Source organism: Cheilinus undulatus, linkage group 4, assembly GCF_018320785.1.
Source record: "Cheilinus undulatus linkage group 4, ASM1832078v1, whole genome shotgun sequence".
Lineage (NCBI taxonomy): Eukaryota > Metazoa > Chordata > Actinopteri > Labriformes > Labridae > Cheilinus > Cheilinus undulatus.
This window is the reverse complement of record NC_054868.1, coordinates 21,014,276-21,036,342: the sequence shown is the minus strand read 5'-3', so window position 1 is coordinate 21,036,342 and position 22,067 is coordinate 21,014,276. Positions and strand designations below refer to the sequence as shown.

The 22,067-nt window shown below is 39.5% G+C and overlaps 1 protein-coding gene across 2 annotated transcripts in view; it reads right to left on the bottom strand.

Annotated features, from left to right (window-relative positions):
* Positions 1-22,067, bottom strand: part of add3a (adducin 3 (gamma) a) — a 162,180-nt gene that overhangs the window by 72,605 nt on the left and 67,508 nt on the right. The gene's annotated exons all lie outside the window — the stretch shown is intronic.

Here is a 22,067-nt window from a genome sequence, read left to right as displayed (position 1 = left end):
GGAAGCTGTGGAGAAGTTTGCTGATCTTAGAAGGGCAATCCATCGATTGATTTACTGTGAGGCTGAGGTCAACCGCAGACTTGGAGGAGTGATGGGGTCACTGGGTAAGATGGTGTTGTGCTCATGGTATTTGAGCATGCAGACTAAAGTCAAAGTCTTTTGGTCCCTGGTCCTTCTAGTCTTATTATACTCTTGAGGACAGGATGCTGAATGATGGCCAGAGATGCCAGCTGGACTCCTTTATGACGACTTCCCTTCAGCACATTTTTGAGGAATGTTGGTAAGACCATGTGTCTCTGCTAGCGTGTTCTGGAGAGCAGGGATGGGAATGGTCAGCTGCTGGATAGGGTAGTGGCAACTGTGCTTCTATGGGCGCCTGGCACGCTTTCCCAAGCCTGATTAAGGTCACCACATACTGGGTGCCCAGAACTGTGGTTGTGGAGGGGGCAGCTGTGAGGACACCTGGAGATATGGGGCACGGGTCTGGCACAGACCTGGATGATGGCCATTAGGAAGCTGGAGCACAGGGCCAAGGTTCATGCAATGAAGTGCTGAACCCGCTTACGTTCCCATACCTGTACTGAAAGATTATCTTGACTGGTTTCTTGTGGAGTGTTAAGAGTGATCTTCCCCTCTCTGAAATGCTCTCTCAATTAGAGCAGCTCGGACTTGAGATTGATAATACTCAAAGTATTTGATATTTAGGATCAGAAATCCTGTTGTGTGGGGGGAACACTAAGGACAGGCCAGAAGACAAGAGCAGGATTGTTACATGGGGTGGAACGATAGCCAATCAGGAAGCAAAGAGGAAGCACAACAAACACAGCCATAGAAATTATTATTATTTTTTTAAATGAAGCATATAGTTAGATGCGTGTCACAAAAGGAGGTCTGAGAACCCTTGGTTCTCAAATGGTGGGTCAGGACCCAAAAGTGAGTTGTGAAGCCATTTTCAGAGGGTCACGGATGTGTACCTGAAAAAAAAAAAAAAATGTGGCAAAAAGTCTATGATATACGTGGACTTTGAAGGACATGTCTTCATCCCTTTATCTTGTCACCATCTAAAGTCCAAACAGCCCCATTTTTTTTATTAAAAACTGCTGGTTATGATTAAAACATTTCAGAAATATGCATCATGATTGGCCAACAAAGAGGTGGTAGTGGGTACTAAATCTAGGGTATTAGAGAACCACTGATTTACTATAAAACATGCCACAGTAAAATTAAGAAGGGAGGGTGCTGGACCAAACTACCCAATTTATTTCATGCTTTTTTTCTTGTACATTCCAAATAATACTTCAAAAATCACCTAAAAAACATATGCTAAAAGATAACAAAAGTCCAGTTTTGGACTCAATTCTTACAAATAATTTTGTGAAAATGTATTACAGGACTTGACCACCTCAGCATGGCTGCTATCAACTGAGAATGGTACAAATTTCTGTAGCAACAGCTGACTTTTTGGGACTTCCAGTGTAGTCAGCAGTTAGTATATAGACTTCCTTTCTGTGCAGTGATCATTGTTTAGGATTGTATATCACAGTTAAGCACTGAGCCATGTTCCATTGTAATGCATTCAAACTGACCAGTGTCTTTAAACATTCTAATTAAAAACATTAAAATGAGTGATTTATCTATAAAATTACTACAAATTTCCACAGGATACCAATGATTAACAGTCAATAAAAAAAACAGCCAACGGTGTAAGAGAGATGTTAGAAGGTTTGAAGGTTATTTTTTAGGGGCTTTGATTCAACATGTATTTACCTTCAAATAAACTCCAGAGAAAGTATGTTATTACAGCTTAAGAAAAGACTAACTTGTTAATGATGAATCCCAAGCCAAGCCTACAGGAGAAACACAAACACCACAGGTAGCCAGATGTCAACAATCTGTCAGTCAGTTCATAAGTGATGCTGTTTGATTTTCACAGTGTTGGTCTCCACCTCTGCTGCTGAGTAAATTTGCATGTGGATCAGCTAAACATACTATTTGACACTGGTTTAGATCATTTTGGATTTAACACTGAAAGGAGAGATTTTACACATGTGATGCATGAGCAGGTTGCACAATCATCTCGACCCTTTACTTTTATAGGTCGTTTTAAAGGATGTGACTGTCTGAAACAATAGTTCTCAACTGGTGGGTTAAGATTCAAAAGTGCTTCCAGTGGGTCACAAATATGTGCCTGGGAAAAAAATGGGGGAAACCGTCTTTGATGTACCAACATTTTCATGCTGTCTTGGGAAAATGCAGATAGAATAAAATGTACATATGCTCTTCTGTAACTTCGCACTTCTCAGTCATGTTTGTTTTGTCATATCTGTTTAATCAACATTTTTCACTAAATACATTTGTAAGATTGATTTTTTTTTTTTTTTGTGTTGTGATTTCTCATAAGGAGGCCTTCCTGGGTCCTGATGCCTGATCAGTTGAGAAAAAAGGGTTTAAAACCAAAACAACTTGTGCATCAGTGCGTGCATGTCGTTGTGCAATACTTCACCCAAAGGCTACTAGGCTGTGCAATCTATATGACAGTTGTTGGTCCTGCTGCCACATGTCCTACTTGTTTGTGTACAGACAACCATGGCAACTGAAACTGAGCATATTATGTTGGAGATGATAAATACTGAGCAGCAGTTGATTCTATTGCAGTAAATGTGATGAAGTAAAGAGAGGAGATGGAAAGTGCTGCAGCTGATGGGGAATTATGTGCACTAGTTTGGCCACTGAGAGACTGAGATTTTATCGTTGTTTTTTGGAAAGCATTACGCGACCCCATGTTAGTGTCTCCTGAACCCCACTTTGGGAAACACGGCTCTAGAGGGCACACAATATGCCTTTAGACAACTCAAAGACTGGCAGTCACCTGGAGCTACCCAGCAAGCCAAGTGCAGTGCTCGAGGTCTGCATCATTTCAAATTGCTTTTAATTTTCAAGGAGGTGAATGGCTACGTGCGTAGGTTTCAGGGCTACACAGACCTACGGCATGCTACAGCGCAGATTCGACACAGAAGTACAACTCAGGCTTTAGTCTGCACCCCACCTGTCTCACAGCAGCTCCTCTGGTCAGTTCTCTCCTTCCCTTATCTTGCCTATATACTGCTCTGTTGACATATTTCCTCAGCAAGAGTTTGTTAAAAAACTTAGATTTTTCTGTACTTTAAATTAAAAAAAAAAACAATGAACAATATATGATTGACCTGAAATTAAAAATGAAAGTGCTAAATAACCAGGATCTCAGAGTTATAAAAAATCCCAACAGTTTGCCTAAGTGAGATTATTTTTTAACTTTGAATGTCTTGTAAAAGTGTGTCACCATCTCACTCTGACAGGAGACTGTCATAAAAATGCACTTGAAACACATATTCTAGAAAATCCTGGTTTCAGTGTCAAAGGTTTTTTGGCTGGGAGCCTTTATAGCAGTAGAGTAGGATGGCTGTTAATGACTTACAGAATAAAAACAACAACAAGTGTTTCCATCTATATTTCTTATTGGTTATATTTAGTTTAGTCATAGGTAATGAACGTTTTTTCGATATAAATTATGATTTTTAAGTGTTTTATAATTGCTGAAACTTGCCTAATTAAGCCTTAAATGTACAAAAGTTTGATCACATTCATCTCTGCATTGACCTTTAGCCATAAAAACTCAAACACAAACTCTTACATGCAAACACACACACACACAAGCATACATGCATTGTTCTGTGCTTATCTTAACAGGAGGAAGAAGACAATGATGACTGATGTGGCCGACCGACAACATGGACACTCACAGGCTGTATTATGCATTCCTCAGACATGAGCTGGGAGCTGCTGGTCATGTTAAACAGACTGACTCTTATAAAGGAAGAGGAGGAAATCAATGGAGTGTTTTCTGGGAGGGCTGTAGCTAGCATAATAAAAAACAGTAATCCTGCAGTCGATGCATTACTGTCTTATTTTACTCACTGTCAATTGTTGTTTCACAAAGTACAAATTAAGAGAGTGAAAAAATGCGCAGATTTTTGTTAATATGGACAAGTTTGCTAAACAAAGTATGGGATATTAATAAAATGTAGTTAAAAGTCCCTGCCAATGTTGAGACAGTAGATCAGAGTGATCAGCTTCATCCATTTAGGGACAGCTGATCAGTAAAATCTGCAGCATTCATGATTGATTAGATTCAACCACAGCAAGACGTACAATTGGGTACAACTGTATCTATTAGCCTATACACTAAGTGAAAAATAAGCAACATGGCACACTCCTGTTCTGTGATCTAAGTATTTTCTAATCCAATAGTGGGGAGCAGTCTCTGCTTGAGTCTTCTTTTTCATTTTTACAAGCTCTGTGAGTTTATGCATTCTCATCTGCAGTGCAGTGACTCTGCCAAGTTCACACTGGCATAAAAAGGAGACTGATCTCCATCCACCACCACCTCCTTCCCCTTTCTCCCCCTCTCCTGGATGTTGGTGCATCACTAAGCATTTTACACACAAGCTCCCTCCAAACAAACACACACCTCCCCAGCTGCTGCTGCTGCCAGGCCTGACTCTGTGAAACAGAGCTCCAGACACACAAAAACACACACTCCTGCATTATTCTGAAAGCTGCCACTGCTTAAAAAACATAAACTTGTTTCAATATATATATTTTTTTTAACATATGCTGTAAATATTAGCCTTGTGACATCCATCAATTAATGTCAGAGAGATTTTGTGCCTTAGATTGTAATTTATACTTCCAATGTCTATTTTTGCAAAATGTCCATACATAATCCCAAAGACAGCTTCATTTTCAGTAATAGTATTAGATAAATCTGAGGATACCTGGAAGCTAGCTTTATCATTATAAAAGCATGGTCTATACCCTTGCCTACATTCATTAGATACAATATACATTAATATACATCATATCAATAATGATAATAAATGCAGCTGTGATCTTTACACACTGCAGTGCTTGCTTGAAGTTGTAAAATAAACAATTCATCTATGGCTAAGTCCCACCCTCAAACACGATGAGCCAATCACAATGCGTATAGCCACTCCAATACACTCGGACATCGGCTGCATGGATGTCCATTGAAATGAATAGAAATGAAAATGAATGAAATGAAAGTCAGTTTTCGTCCAGTTTTATGAGGGTTTTTTGAGATTTTAAGTTTAAAAATGGTCAAACGGTGTTCATGGGGTACATGCGACTCCAACACAAGGTATCCTGAGAGGCTGGGCAACGGAGTGTATTTTTTACCCTTTCCTAAGCCACATCCAAACATGAGAAAAGTGTCTTCTTTGGATAAAAGTTTTGTGGTAGACCACAACATCAACTCAACATGGATAAAATTAGCAACATCTGTTCTAAGGTAAGGCAACATCGTATTTGAGGCAGCATATTGTCACTTTGCTGTAAAGAAATATAAAGTTATCTTTAACATCTCTAACGTTAGCTAAAGTTAGCCTAACGTTAGCTCCTAGCTGCATTGTTTGTTGTGTCATGTTGTTTGTTGGGAGTCCGTTTTGGGAGTCCATTTTTTGTTCTAGTTTTCATTCTTTGGTGATTGTACATCATTGTTGGCTGTTGTCCAAAGGGCTCTAGTTAAACTAGTGTTAACTTCTGGAGCTTAGCTTTGTTAACGTATCTGTAATAGCCAAGATAACAAAGGTTGGCAAACGTTATGCTGAATGATTCAATGTAAATACTGTAGCACCAAACTAATGGAGAGATGGTAAAAAAGGTTATTATATTTTTCTCATATTCTGAACCAAAACCTTAACTTCAGTGGCACTTTGATGCTGATCCTCTGTCTTGTGGTCTGAGATTGTGGTGGCAATGAGATGCGGTTTATCCCATTTGCACTGGGACCTGTAAATTTTGGCTTGTAACTGAAGCTTTTTATCGACCTTCTTGACAATAAATGATAATATATCCCTCCAATGTGTAGTTCTAGATGATATGTGATCTTTCTGCCTCCAAAAATCATCAATGGCCTCCTGTGAAATGTCTCCTACCGTGACAACTGCAATAGTGCCTGTCACTGAATGTTTATTGTTTGTCCGAGTGAGTGGAGGGGGCGTGGCTTAACCATAGGTCAATTGGCATATTCATACCATTAACAGACTGTACATCAGAATCACCTTTTTGACTAAGCATGCTTATGCAACAAGGAATCTGACCATGGTTAGCTTTGCTTACATTTTGTTTTAGATTTAAATAAGAGAGATGAGAAGATTTAAGATAGCTGTTTACTGCAAATTTGCATATGAAGGGAGTCACGGAGAGCCTTACAATATTTGTGTTAGTGGCAGAGTTACTCGGATATTGTGCCATCAGAGTAACTCTGTGACCGTTGAGTGGTCATCAGAGTTATTCCATGACTATGGGGGCGAGGTGCTACTGTTAGCAGAAATGCACTCACTTAATATCTGCCTCATGTATTTGAGTGTCTGCATGATGCTGATGTATCTGTGATGGCAGCATTGTCCCCTGTAGCCTGAGCATACATACAGCAGACACAGACTCTGCATGTAGAGTGCTCTGTTCTCTGTCAGGTGATGATGATTTCAGGCAAATTTCCATAGTAATAGAAAATGAGAAAACTTGCAGTTTTGGTTCACATCAATGTAAAAGTGGCAGCAAGATGTGCTTCAGGTCACGCTAACATCACGTCTTGCAATGTGATTATTGTGCATGCTGGGTTTCCACTGTTGTCACAGTTGTTAAATAATATGTTGTTCAGCAATCCTATCAGGTAAACCTGAAAAGTTCACTGCATTCTTACTGTGAAAAAATCCAACTTTAAATACAAAATTTAACTGCATCCTATCTGTTTTTAAAAGCAGTTCATATAGGACTAAATCAAATTCAATCCATGCAACTGGGACAGTCCCAAGCAGTGTCACCCTAGTTGAAAACTGCCCCTTGTCTCTTTACGATGGTTAATCATGACCCTGTGGAAACCCAGATTACTGTTATTGCTTTAAATGACTCATGTGACACATTACAGGCAAAGTTAGACTAAATACAGGCGCTCAAATGTGTGCCTGATCAAGTCTGGAGATTAACGAGTCCTCTGTACACTGAGTTGTTCTTAAGTTTTCCCATATTTGAGCTAAAGATATCCAAGCCTTCTGCATGTGAACAAAACAAAACAGAGGGGAAGACCTTAATGCACGCTGGTATTCTCTTACATCCAAAGCCCATCTATCAGCATTCAGTCAGCATCTCCTAGCAAACGCTCAACAGTAACAGGAGAGCAGAGAGGGGCTGCGTTCACTGATGCTAACTCATGAGGAATGTACAAACACTCCAGGTCATTACGGGGACCTCTGAGATTTCTCCCAGTGTTGGAGACCCTGCGGTGGGAATCTGACAGATGTGGTAATCCTTGAAAAAATAAAAGTCATCCAGTTAATGGGTGTGAGGGAACCCCACTGACACAGGAGACACATTTCTTCATAAAGACTGTTTTGACTTCTTTTACTTCAAACACCATTTTCTCACATGAGAGGAAGGTCAAGTTGATGACCGAGTGATGGTATGAGGACATGTGATGACCTTTAGAATAACTCACATAACAGTTTGTTGGGTCATATGTAAAATCATGTTTGCATCATGAATGCACCTGCAGGGCAAAAAGACTCAGGACAAGCTATTAGAGCTGTAAAACCATGCATAATTTTATCAGTACTGAGATTCACTAGAAAACGGCACAAAAGTCTTTATCTATCGCACTAAATAAATGGAAAAAAGAGTAATAGGTTTCTAACCCAGCATGTGTGCATTTTACCTCTTGATAGAAATCTTGGTATAAAGGCAATGCTTTCACATTACTATGATGCAGTCAAATATAGGACATTTAGCCGCCAGCTGATCTCAGATTATTCGTGCCTACTGCATAATCAGATGTGTGGAAAAAAGAAAGACAGAAAATAAACACTTTTTGGACTTAAGGTTTTCACAAAAGGGCGACACAAATAAATGGCACAAAAATGCAAATAATTTGGAGGCAAATTATGTTGCACCTTTCTATGCACATAAGGAGAGCCCCCCAAAAAACAACATAGACCTCTATGTGGGATGACCTCCTCTGACATCCCTACAAGCCATCTTAATCTGTGGGAAACATTGTGAAGTTTGAAGTTCTGGCTTTGTGACAAGCTAATTTACAACCATGACAACCATAAAACCTGAATAAACCTGTGATTATGATGAGTGGAATGAGAGAGTGGACTATGAAGGGAAAAAAACATGGTGTATATCGGCATTTGGCCAATCTTCTTACTATTGGTGACTATCGGTGCAGCTACAGTGTAATAAATAAAGTGAACTTCTTCTCAAACATACATGTCAAGGTGCAAGCAGCTGGAACAACAAAATGTATTACTGCAAACAGAGAAATAGAGGCAAAGATAACGTCCTTTTTGTGTTCCTGCTATCAGCTTCTGTGGTTGTCAGGATGGTTGGTGTTGTAGTATAAGCTTTGTCCTGATCATTTTTTAACCCCCCCAGGGCTGACAACAAGTTCAGTATCACAACACCTGGTTTACACCAACACAAACACGCACGCCCACACACAGAGGTGACCTGTAAAGCTGTCACTCGTCTGTTTATCCAGCTCTTAACAGCTTGTCTAGTTTTACGCTCGTATGGGAGTGATCCTAAGTAGCCTCTAATCCCTGTTTGAGGGGTAAAGAGGCATTTAGAGAGCAGCTAATGTTTAACGCACTAAGACGTGCTCACATTCACTTCCTGGAGCGCCCGATGGGAACAATGCTGTCATTGTCTGAGCAGCTGTGTTACTAAGCAAGAGGAGACACAGACACATTCACCATAATGTGGATGAACTACAGCATGGCAAGAGAAATCTGCCTATGACTTAAAGTTCAGGTAGGCAGATAATAGGCACTGTCTGGAGGTAGAAGAGAACAAGCAAAGAGACCAAGTGTTTGTGTGTTTGTTTTTTTAAGGGGCCAACGTAACCGTTTTTCCTCTACTGATGGAGCTGAAACGAGGCCTGGAAGTGACAATGAGAAGTCACTGGTTGGTCACACGTGCAGTTCCAGGTCAAGTTAAGTTGAACAAAGGCACTTCAGCGATATACTGTGAAGCAAACTGTGTTTGTCTACACGGATGTTAAGGCAAACTATAGCTGAGGTAAAATGGCTCATAACTTTATGACCAATTAATTTGGTGGTTCCAAAACGGTGGGCCTTGACGCAAGTCTAGGTGTGCCAAAGGAACATCTAAACTATGACCAAACATCAACTAAAGATACTGTTACATGTGTTAAAGGGGCTATTTTGCATGGATATGAATATGGTGTGCCTTGAGATTTTGGGTTTATCTTAGGTGGGGAAAAAAAACAAACACTGAATTAATTGAAGTCTGTGTTCCCTGTTCTTGTTACATGTAAAGTCACACAAAAATACGAGTATTCACCTTTTGACTTTTGATATTTGATCTTTCACTTATTTTGTGAAGTCTGACTCTTGATATTTAGGATGATTGAAGAACTTTAAAGATGTTTCTCAGGGAAGAGCACACAGGCAACTGAAAGAATGAGCAATATGTTACAACTGGGGGAGGGAATGTGAAGGCAGCTTACGATATGAAACGAGAAAAATACAACAAAATACAATATGATACAACACTGCACAATACAAAACCATTCAATACAATGCAATATCATCTGAACTGATATGAAACGACACTACATCAGTGTGTCCCAACTTTTTTTCCTAAGGGCAGCCCCCACTAAAGAAAAGCTAAGCACTCCCAGGACCCACCTGGAAAAAATGCACACTAATACCCATTATTATGACAGAGTATTAGGGCCACTCTAGAAAAAAAGGGGAAAAGTTAAAAATCCAACTACTGTTTTCAGTTTGGTTTCTTGTCAAGGTTTGATTTTCAAATGTTGTAAATTTATGATTTTGAAAACTTAAAAGATCTTAATGTTAATGTTGTCACAGACACTGACAATCTCAAAAATGTAATTTTTTTCACCCCAGAATTACCAAAAATTAGTAGGGTTTTTTTGTTGTTGTTGTTTTTTTTTTTGTATTTTAGAGTGGCCCTAATATATACATCTAATTCTGCAAACGTCAGAGCAGACAGGGTGCGGCACCTGCCCCTGAAATCTTTGGGCAACCACCTGGGGGTGCCTGGACCCCAGGTTGGGAGCTACTGCACTACATGATACAATACAGTACGTCTGATATTTTACAATACATCACAATAAGATACAATACATCAGCACATGAATTGTAAGTTGCTAAATTAACATTTTTTTATCAGTTCAAGTCCACAAACTCAACTGTAGTTGGGATGAATTATTAAAACACTTCCTTAGTTCTTCCCAGAACTAGACAAAGACAAAGAACCTTTACACTCTATGTGTCATCTGATGTCTTTAACAGAGTCTGTTTTGGACTTTTTGGGACAACACTTTTCCATTGGACATGTAACTTAATTTGACATACTGAGTTCTGTGGCTCCACATTTCCCAAGTTATTGTATTTGCCAACCATTTTTGTTCCAAAGAAGGTGATGCACAGATGCATGGATTTAACACTGACATCTGCCAAAATCAGCCATGTTGACAGCCATCGGTTATAGAAGATAATGTGGGCAAGAACTGATGCCAGTTGCAGACGTTTATATTTTTTGTTGTATCAATTTCAAGCCTTTATCTTTCTATTGAGAAGATGATATGACCTGTGGTCAACATGAGAGAAAACAGACATTTTTATCAATCCCAAGGGAAATCTAAGAAGATTGCACTTAAAGAGGTCATGATAAAAAAAAAAAAAAAAAAAAAAAACAGGCATTGTTATAATCCATAGGCTAAATTGTCTTTTTAAACATCAGATTTTTACAGTCAGTGCATCTCTAATTAAAAGCAGGTAACAGGACAGAGTTGGTTTACATTCTAATAAAGTGAAGTCAGTAAAAGTCCTGTCAAAAGAAACAACAGGAGATTTCATCTTTTAGCAATGTTTCAACACATTTCAGTTCTTCAGCACCTACTTGCACTGAAACTCAAACACTAAAAATGTCTTTGAATAATGCAATACCCTAAATATCTACTTGATAAATGGTGGATTAGTTTGTTTACACAGGCTGTTGTGAGGAACAAGGTTAGGTTTCCAGGTAGTGCTGAACGTCTTTATCTCTGCCCTGTATCACATGTGGACGCTGTTCAAGCACTCTAAACAGAGCCCTCCATACCTGATGGTGCCATCACTCCCAAAGCAATCACAGCCCATCAGATAAGCGTATCAGTTCACCTCATACGCACACATGTGCAGCCTGTACACTCCCTGTAAACATGTGGATGCCATGCATACTTTGGTCGAGGATGCAATCATTTTGCATTCTTTTGTTAAAAAACAGGTTTTGATGTATCTCATGCATTTCATCACTACCAACAATATGTTTTATTTAAACATGAAGCATGTATTTTGTCATCAATATAGGTCTATATTTAATACCTATTTTTTAAGTAAGCACAAAGACCAACTTTAAGAAAAGAAGTTCTTATAAATATAGTCCAGACCGGTTTGGTTTTATTTGAAGCGGGAGCTACAACTGTAAAAGACTGTGGGACAGCCTACAAGTTCAAAGAAGACGTTAGGCCTTCAATTTGGAGGCTAATGAGAACCAAGTCCATCACAGTGTCCACACTTGGCAGATTCCCTTCAATGTAACAGGCACATTAAAGCTAAAGTCTGAGACTCACACAAACGTTGAGGAGACAAAAAGGAGCTTTGTAACTTCACTTCCCACAGGCCAATTCCTCGGAATCAAAGCCGTGAAAGGAGGGCCAGCTTTTATCTTCGCCACTGAGCCCGTCGTGCATATAAGCATGAAGAAAGTCAACGACCTTCAGGAGTGGAGAAAGTGTGCTCAGAAAGAATGCCCTGATCCTTTGTTTAAGTGCCAATACTAACAACCCAATAATCCGCATCAGTCAATACCGTTTAGCAGTGAGGAGGATGTTTGCAGATGCACTTTAATTAGCTGTTTAAAATGCACTGGTCATGGTGTTGGGTTTTTGAAAACGATTTCTCTTATTGAGCATCTAAGTTCTAAGTTCTAATTAAAAATGATTTAACAGTTAAGCTGGTGTGAAAGTGACTGTCATCAGAAACTACTTAAACTTTGATTAATCTCCCGCGAAGGTCTTTTAATGATAAAATCAATACAGCAGCTAGTGCGATAAAGCTTTATCCACTCATCATACCTCTGACATAAAACAAATCACAGCTACAATTATGTGAAGTTATTTCCAGAGGTGGAAGAAGTACAAGATTTCATGGGACCCAAGGGCACTTTGCAGAAGACATCATTAAAAACAAACAAACAAAAAAACAAACAAACAAACTTTAAGTTGAGAGCTTTGTTGTTTATGCTAAGCTAAGCTAACTTGATGAATCTATGCGGAGACCAGTCATGAATTTGAGCTTTATTACAGCCATTAAAACTGTATTGTTAAAGGCTATCCATGAGTGAAGACTCAGCTGTACCTGAAGTTCAGAGCTGAATCCAGATCATTTATTGTTGTTATATTAATTGGGGTTAAGTGATTCTGACACTGGTGTTTTAGTAATTATGGACAATTTAAGAAGGATTGTTTAAATAAACCTCAGTAAATGTATGAATCTATTCAGACACTAGGATACATGTGGACACACAGGACACTAATCGCCCTGCAATTATAGCAGGTAATAATAGGGCCATAGAGACAGTTTAACAGGATCCTGTTGCTTTAACCACACAAACAAAAACAATCCATCTGTGGGTGTCTCAGCTGCTAACTGCTACCGTATGTGCTCCCTGCCAACACTGGCTTTATAGTCAGACAGCAGCAGAGCAGCGGACCTGCTCCATGGATACACAGCACAATATACTTTTATAGGAGAGCTGTGCACAGAATTAGCCTTGCTGTGATTTTGTTGACATTTTCTCAAATGTCTTACTTACATCATGCTTGGCCCAGAGAGGCTGAGAAACTTACGAGAATTGTTTGAAGTCAGCTTGATTTGATTTTTAAAATATGGCCTGATGGTTTGCACAAACAAAACAACTTTGGCAAAGTTTTATGTCTACCTGGTTGGCGTTCAAATTACAAGCTGGTGCTCTGTCTTTATCCTTTAGGCACACAAGCTCAGCTACAACAGTACTCCTGACTACACATGTCAATGAGCTGTTTTGCTCAACGGCACACACACTTACAAAAGTTACTTACCTTTACCTACACCTTACATTTAGGGATGCATGATATTGGACCTTACCACTGAGACGCTGTCACCACAACCCCCTCATACCCTCCTGCTGAACTCTCAGCCATGGATTCAGTCCTGGGGGGTGAGGTTGTAGAAGAGCAATCCAGCCAACTAACAGACAACGCTGCTTGGACGCCGTCCCCACAGCCTGAAGATCCATTCCCAGTAAGCTTCTTCTCACTGGTTCAGTCCTGGGGGTGAGGCTGTGGAAGAGCAGCCAAAGCAAGACCCAGAACCAGACATGGTTCTGTCTGCACCATCACCATCAGCTGATGAACATCCATCTCTCGGTCAGGATGTTCATGAAGAGCCTCTAACAGGCCAACAGACAGACCCAACCGTTGCAATGCTGTCACCACAACCTTGTTGTACCTCACCAGCTGAACTTCCAGCAATGGTTTCAGTCCTGGGGAGTAAGGTTGTGTTCCAGCAACCCATCCAAGAACCAGACCAGATAATGGAGCGTTCTGCAACTCTTCCAGGGGATTATATGGAAACCCCCTCTGACATCATTCAGGCTATCAAAGAAGAGCCTAAAGAGGATCTCAACTCTGTTCCTGTGATGCAAGGAAACCTCTGTGGTCGTTCAGGCTGCAGAAGAAGAATCTCTAGCTTTCTCTGTAGAGGTTCAAACTTCAACACCACCTTTAAGCCCACCTGCTGAACCACCTTGAGAGTGACATAATCTTTGAGCAACCAAAGAGAATACCACCTCTTTTGGTCCTCAATGGTGCAGCGCAGGGTGAGTTGATGGATCAGCTGCCTAGCAGTAGAGCAGCTCTTCAGATCCGCCCTGCTCCAAGGCAGGAGGACTCCGAGGCTGTAATCTATCGATTCTACAGGTGGTTTGAAAAATCAGTTTTCTGCTGCTTTAAGTCTCCAAGAGAGGACTGAGAATCCTGCTTTTTACTGCCAATTTTGTAAATAAATGTTCAAATCAAAAGAATAGATTCATGTTTCCATTGTAGTTTATTTGCATCAACCAGTTTCTTTTCTTATCAGCATGATGTCACTATGATTAATGATTATGAACATATTAATACTGATTATGAGCATATTAATACTGTAGCTGTTGATCAACACTGCGTATAAGTGTTGATCTACAGCTAAAGCTGACTAGCAGGGAAATGGTGAAAAGGTGAGAAGTCTTTGGGCTTCATTGTGGCCATGAATAAGTCTGAATATGTCTTCTGGACATCTGTCAGGTCTGCGGACTTCCCCATGATTGTGTAACCTACTGACCCAGACTGAGAGACCATTTAAAGGCTCAGGAAACCTTTGCAGGTGTTTGGAGTTAATTAGCTGATTAGGGTGTGACACCATGACTTTCCAATATTGAACTTTTTCACAATATTCTAATTTTCTGAGACACTGAATTTTGGGTTTTCATTATCTATAAGCCATAATCATCAACATTTCAAGAAATAAAGGCTAGAAATATTTCACTCTATGTGTAATGACTGAATATAATATATGGGTTTCACTTTCTGAAATGAGTGACAAAAAATATTGAACTTTTTCATGATATTCTAATTTTTTTAGATGTACCTGTAGGTCATAAACCCAATTATTTTAACAGATTGGACATGGGTACAACTATAAAGTCAAAATGCATTCAAATGATTTTTTTTTATGACCATGATTCTTTCTTTATAGTAAGTTATTATCAAGCTGATTTATGTCGAAGCATTCATTTTGTTGCAGCAGCTTTTATGACTAGTTGTACCAGATGCAAAAAGAGCAAATGCCTCATCCGCAAAGCTCTTTAACACCTTGCAGTGCTGCTATTCAATTACAAGGAGGAAAATGTGAAAGAAAAAAGAAATGAAAAACAGACATTAGGTTGCCTTACTTTTTCAGTGTTTGCATCAAACCGACAATCAATCAGTTAGTCAATCAAACTTTATCTATACAGCACCTCTCAGACAAATTCAACTGCAGCTCAGAGTGCTTGACAAGATCTCTGACGGAACATACTGTGTGTTTGGTTTTCTGTTTGTCATGTCTTATAGGGGAGGTGCATTTAAGAAAGTTCACCCTCTCTATGTTTTATAGACTCTAATCTACACCACTGACCCTGTGGCCTGTTTGGGCTGAGTAATGTTGGCCAGTTTTTGAGAGGTTATATTTGGTAAAACATAACCAAAAAGAAAAAAAATTAGAGCTGCCAGGATTAAGCGCATCAATCGCAATTAACTACAATCCACAATTAGTGCACTATTTTTTAAAAGTACAATTAATTGCAGGCTTTATTGTTACTTGGTTCAGCCAGGTCATGTCTTCCTTCAGCCACAGTGATGTAAAATAAGGGCCAATCCAATTTCTACCACTAAGCCTAAGTCCACCACCACCGCTCCTTAATGTCTTATTTTACTTTAAACTTTATCGTTTTACAGATCATTTATTTCCCTTTCTGTCCATAACAAGTTCCTTCCATTTGGTAAAGTTTAAGTTAAAGTCTCTGTTCAACCATAAAAGCAGGTCTGTATCCAAACTGGCAGTCTCTTACCCACAGTTTGACCCCCACAATCTGAGGCAATCAACATTTTTGTCTATGCAAACGTGGTTTAGAAAAATCTGAGCAAACCAAACCAACCAGCTTTATCTCATAACAGACTATCAAGCATTAGTAAAGCATTATTAAATACCTAACTTGTCATTTTTAAAGCATCATTTACTTATTAATGTGCTATTTATAAACACAAAAATGAATTATTGACAAATTATAAACGCATTAGTGAAGCATTAGTGAAGGTGTACATTAGGGTTGGCTGACAGTATGGGTTAGGGTTAATAATTCTTTACTAATGCATTAACAATGCATTTACAGATCCATGTATAAAAGACAGAAATGAATGAATAATGCTTTATGGATGATTACTCAAGTACTTAGAAATGCATTATCAAGGCTAAAAGTTTGTATAGTGTTACCAAAGATGGTAAAGTTTATGTCACCTGTCCCTGATTTGGTTCATTATTAGAAAGTGCATCACTGCTCCAAACATCTCGATCCAAAGCCCCCTTCAACTCCACTGATGACCTTCTGTGACATATAGTGAATGATGTTCATAAGGTGAGTTTTCACAATCATCAAGCTCCAATCTCCATGAAACAAAACTGCAGTTTTTCCTCATCTTCGAGCAGTTAAGTTTTGCAGAGGAACCTTTTCCACCCCCCTGGAGGGTTCTCTTTCTACGCTGCATACAGCTTTCCTGCAGTATGGGACAAAAATATATTTCTATCCTGGATTTGCACCAGATAATCACAGGAACTCACCAGAGTACAAAGCTGCAGAATCAACAACTCTGAGATGTCACAACTGACATCAAATGCTGTCATGAAAAAGGTTTTCCGGTTAATTGTAGATAGTAAACTAGAATGCACCAAATTGTGGTCGGACATTTGTAACTGATGCTTTAAAACTACAAGAGATATACAAAAGAAAAAAATGTTGGGGCCAAAAGAAGCACGTTATACCACTGTAAAGTTCATCCAGAGAAATTTTTTTCAATTTAGACCCTCCAACATCAATCTAAGTCCTACCTTTACTAAGTGGGCATGAATTCTGCCTCAGCCAACATGCAGGAAGCTGTATGTAAATTTTGAGATTCTGCATGTTAAAGGCCTCAAAATTCAGTTCACTGAGTCAAATCTGGTATTTATATATTCATTCTGCGATCAAATGTCTGCAATTTAAAACCAGACTTGTGCAACTGCATAAAATAGAATCAGAAGTCATGTGAATCTGGACATAACCAATTTATTTCCTCTGCCTGCAAAATGAAGGAATCAAAATAGGCGATAATCAAGAGGCCAATATGAATACAGAAGCTTTGATGTACCCACTAAAGCATGCATCGTGGCAGGACTTGCCCCTGAACAGTGATACAGGCCTCAGTCACATGGTGGATCAATAACAAGGCCTTTAATAACTGAGACGGTATTGCTTTGTGGGAAAAACTGATCTTCTAGGAATATTTGTGCATTGAAGCAGAAGTTTTCCCCCCTCAGAGAAAAGCAGCATTCTTTTCAAAGTGGAAAAAGATTTTTCACTACTGACGAAATCTTTCCTTTTGATAAATGCACGTCAACAGATGGGCTGTGTTCCACATTTTCACACTCTGTATTCAGCAGTTGAGGAGCATCAAGTTTGACCCTGGGTGATAAAATGGGAGTAACAGCAGTTTTGGAACAACATGCAAACATTTCAGAAACAACACACAGTTTTAGAAGAGCACTCATGCTCGAGAGTTCATGTTCAGTTCATGAACTTTCTTCCCTTTATCTTGAATAGACATCTAATACAGAATCCCATTTAAATAAATCAGATTATTCATATATGATTTGGATTTAATCAAATTATCAAGTGAACACACATTATTCTTGTTGTCGGATGGAGTTATACTTTTGTACGAGCCCCATGACTCATCTGTGGTCAATCAACAAGGCACAACACAGAGGGGGCGTCGGCCAGAGCGTGTTTGGGGACTATCCATTACACAATCCGTGGAAGCAGACGGATTCGATATGTTGGGGTCTGTTGTCTGGATGAGGTCATTACGCATGAAGCAGATCTGCACAGAGACACACATGCATAAACACACAGTCACACACTCATGCATGAGTTGCCATAGCAACTCCAAACAAACAGTGCGTGCATGTGGTGACCCCACCCCAGCAGAAATGAGGGAGAAAAGGAACAGCGGGGCAAAAACAGACATGAAAGTGAGATAGAAAGCAAGAGCTGCAACATGGTTCATAAATGATATTTCTCCATAGCAGAGAAATCATGGAGATCCTACGCACTGAGGAAATTGTTTCTCATGAAGTTCTTCTGCTGAAACTTTCACTGTAAAGTTCGTCATTAACCAAAAGACAATCCATTTGTGATTCTCTTGATTCATCACTTAGATTTCACAAGAAGACTGGGGAAATTGTGAAACAGCCTCATCCCACCAGTATCCCATGAGTCTCTTCTGTTCTTCCACCACACAAGTTGGAGCAGTAACACAGTGACCACACAGACAACCACAAAAGACTTTTTTATTCACCTCACAGCTCCACAATCAGAGAAGTGAACAAGCCAACAAAAGGCATAATTTACTGAGGATTAGCAGCTTCCAAGGTCAGTCCAGGATGAAAACACCCACATCCACACACTAAAAAGGCACCCAGTTTTGTAGGATCAAGAAACCTGTGACCAGAGGACCTGTGGCATTTTATTAGTGGTTTTTCTGCCATGATAACAGTGTTTCTGCTATGTTAGGTCAGCCAAAAAGATTAGGGCACCAGATATGGAATATTATCATTTAAAATTAACAAAAAAGGCTAGACAGTAGAGGAAAGATATTTGGTTGGTAGTTAAGTCTAAGTCATGTTGTATTCCAGGAACAAAGTTTCTGGAAAAGTGGATTGAAAAAGTACAAGTTCTCTTATAATATCAAAGTAAGGAGGATCACCCAGTAAAGATAAAATCCAGAAATGAAAGTTGATTAAAAATGGTGTTACACAGCTTTTATTTGAATGGTGAGACACATGATGCTTTCGATTAACCCCACGGTAAAGCCTGATTTATGCTGCTGTATTGAAGCTACACTGTAGCCTACGCTGTAGGTCCATGCAGCTGTGAATCCTACCTAGAGTCCTCTGCACATCGCTGATACAGAACTACAAAAAACATCAACAGTGTCAATTCAACTCCCATATTGTTAAATTTGACACTTTTTCAAAACTGATGCAAATCTTACAGGTTCTTAGTTCAATTTATGCTTTGGAAAATGTTAATATTTTAACTCTTTTTAGTGTTAATTTTTCACACTCACAGGGTTGTTCTACTACACATTAAAGTGTACTTTTAACATGTGCTATTTCCTTTCACTATGGGTGTAAATTTGTAGTACTTTGCAATTTTATTTATTGACACATTGCAATGCACTTCATACTTAAAGATTACCATTTTGTTGAACACCTATGGCAAAGTCAAGTGTCTTAAAATCAGTAAATCACCCTTTACAGCAGACTTGAGGTGGGAAGTGACTAACTCGGGGCATAATTTCAGTCATGGTGCAATATATGGCATTATAACAAGATGTGAAAGCACTGAGCCTTACCACTAATCTGAAATGGTGCTGTTACACAGCAAAATACTGTTGAATGTAAGTAGGGTCTCATGACAAAGAGTTTGTAACTCATTAAAAAATATCACTGATTAATCAAGTTAGCAGTGATGGACATTTAGCTGATAAACTGACAGCTCAGCAGGTCTACCAGCTTCAGGGTTTGGTGCGAAAAATTGAGAACAGACTATGTGTCCAAAAGTTGCTCTCTTGGCAAATCTTAAGCTTGGACCCATGTGGACTCTGGATCAGACGGGTGGTCTTTGATGAGTTCTTGTTTGAAAAGCTATCCCAGCATGCCGCTTCAACAACAGGAAAGGAAACAAGCAGTTTTTTTCTCTCTGTGAGTCCTTGTCACTGTTGCTGTGCTGTGACCCCCTCTATCACATCTGACCGCTCGATGACACGCTGTCACAGTCCAGGGGAAAGAGCCTCCAGTGTATGTGAGCCAGTCCCTCTATGTTTCCGGGCCCTGTCAGGCCTGAACCTCGGGGGTTGCGACACAAATCCATACAAAGCATCCATCATGGAAAGAAAGTGGCAGCAACCCATGCTGATGACATCCAGAAGGTCAGGCATCTTGCTGCCAAGGCCCCTGGGTCCTTCCTCAGATTGTTGACAATTCATTCACCAAGCTCACTATCATCCAGCAAACATGGCAAAAGATAGAAGGGATTCAGCTTTGATGTGAGAAGACAACTATTTAACTGATTATTGAAGCTGTCAAAAGCTTGTGTGTGCATCTGTGTGTTAAAAAATACATGCCATCCAAACAATGCTAAAAAGAACACATATTTTACCCCTTATTTGTTGAGCCAATCGACCAATATACATTTTTTTAAGTTTTGACAAACTTGTCAACTAAGGAACTGTTTCATGGCTGTTGTGTGTCTCTGCAAATTAAAAAGGGAAATCTTTCCTCTTTTTTGGTGGTTCCATGGGGATCCATTAAAACTTTGGTGCTTTATAACTAGTCCAAAACTGTTTGAATGCATATCTGGTATAAAGGGCTCACCTGAGAAATATATATCTCATTTTCTGAGTTATTTGACGTTATGTTTCTCTCCCATTTATGAGATGTCTTTATCGTTAAGTTGCTGCTGAAACTACTTTTCTGATGTTGCTCTTCAAAATAAAATTTTTCAGTGACAATTAGCATTGGAGACTTTTATTGTGACGGACTTGGCTGGAAAAGAATATGTCTATGATTTGATACTTTAATAAACGTCAGCATCACAATGCTAACAGACGGGGGTTTGAACTGTGGCTGCTTGGAGAGAGACAGCCACAGCCTGCTGCTTATAATCATCCAGGACTAAAGACAAGTGAATATTGATTAAAACACACCTTCAGCAGGTAAAATGTGTGTTCCTGCTGCATCTGGTTCAGTGCAAAATAGACAAGCACTCCAGCAATTAGCCTGACCCCTCCACCCTTCTGTGAACCCTGGTGAAAATGCAGCTCTGTACTACTCTGACTGTATTGAGATGACCTGCTTTGTGATTTTATATTGTTGTAGCCTTTAGGTGGGTGGCCATAGCGGCTTGTGATGTAGTGGAGCTTAAATTAAACCAAGCCAGGAAAGAGGTGAACAACTTTCTAATGGTCTAAAATAAGTCACACATAGATCTCAGTGTTTTCATATGTTTACAGCAACCTTTTTCCAACATATCTCGTACATTAAGACACAAACTTCGGACTTCACTTTACAGGGACTTTAAATTAACACCAATCTACATCAGCTGGGATTCATTAATAATCGCTCAAAAACATAGCTAAAAGATAAAAAAGCTGTTTACACCCATGAGATGCTCTCTTAGATGCAAATAGTGAATTTTTAACCAAATGTCAAAAGCCTATTTTAATCATATTCATAAGCTTCTTACGGACACGAAAATGTGATGAATTTGATCAATGGAAATCTAATTAGTTCATCCCTGGGTCCAAATGGACTCTTGTGTAAGATTTTAAGAAATTCCCTCAAGCATCTCAAGACATGACATTCACAACAAGGGGCTTCTTTGTGAACCTGCTTCCAGAAAAATTCTGCAATTCATGTTCTTCCTGCTTGGAGTCCATCGATAGAATTAGCCCCTGAGCAGAGATCCTTTCCACCATGTAAGGCCCTCAGCATGGGGTCAGAGCTCCTTAAGGGAGTCCTCATTTCCCCTCATTTGTGGTCTGTCTAATTAATGCCATTTCCCACAGTTTCATCTCCATCTCCTTATCACTGTTATTCCATGGGTCACCCGCAGTGTTTCACTGTCCCTTTGTCAGCCAAACATCTTGTGTGTGAGTGTTGTGAATGTGTGTGTTTGTGTGTGAAGGAAGGACAGGCTTCCTGTCCGGATGTGGCCTCCAGCAGGGGGGACAGTGGCACTTTGCCAGAAGTCACAACTTTCTGCTTAAATCAAGTTTGTTGGTGTGTTTTAGTGTGAGCGTATTTGTGTTTCCTTGTGATGTATGCATTCATGTGTAGTTATCCAGATCCTGATTGCTCTGGCCACTGTGCCAGCATACTTCATTTCAGAAAAATCGTTTCATCCACGGTTGGAAATTCTTCTGTAACATCAAAGAGCCCTTCAGTAGCTGAGCTTTCATTCATAAATTCTCGAACAGCAGAGCTCCTGAATCTGAATGAGGCTGATGATCAGCATATCTCCTCATCCACTATCAT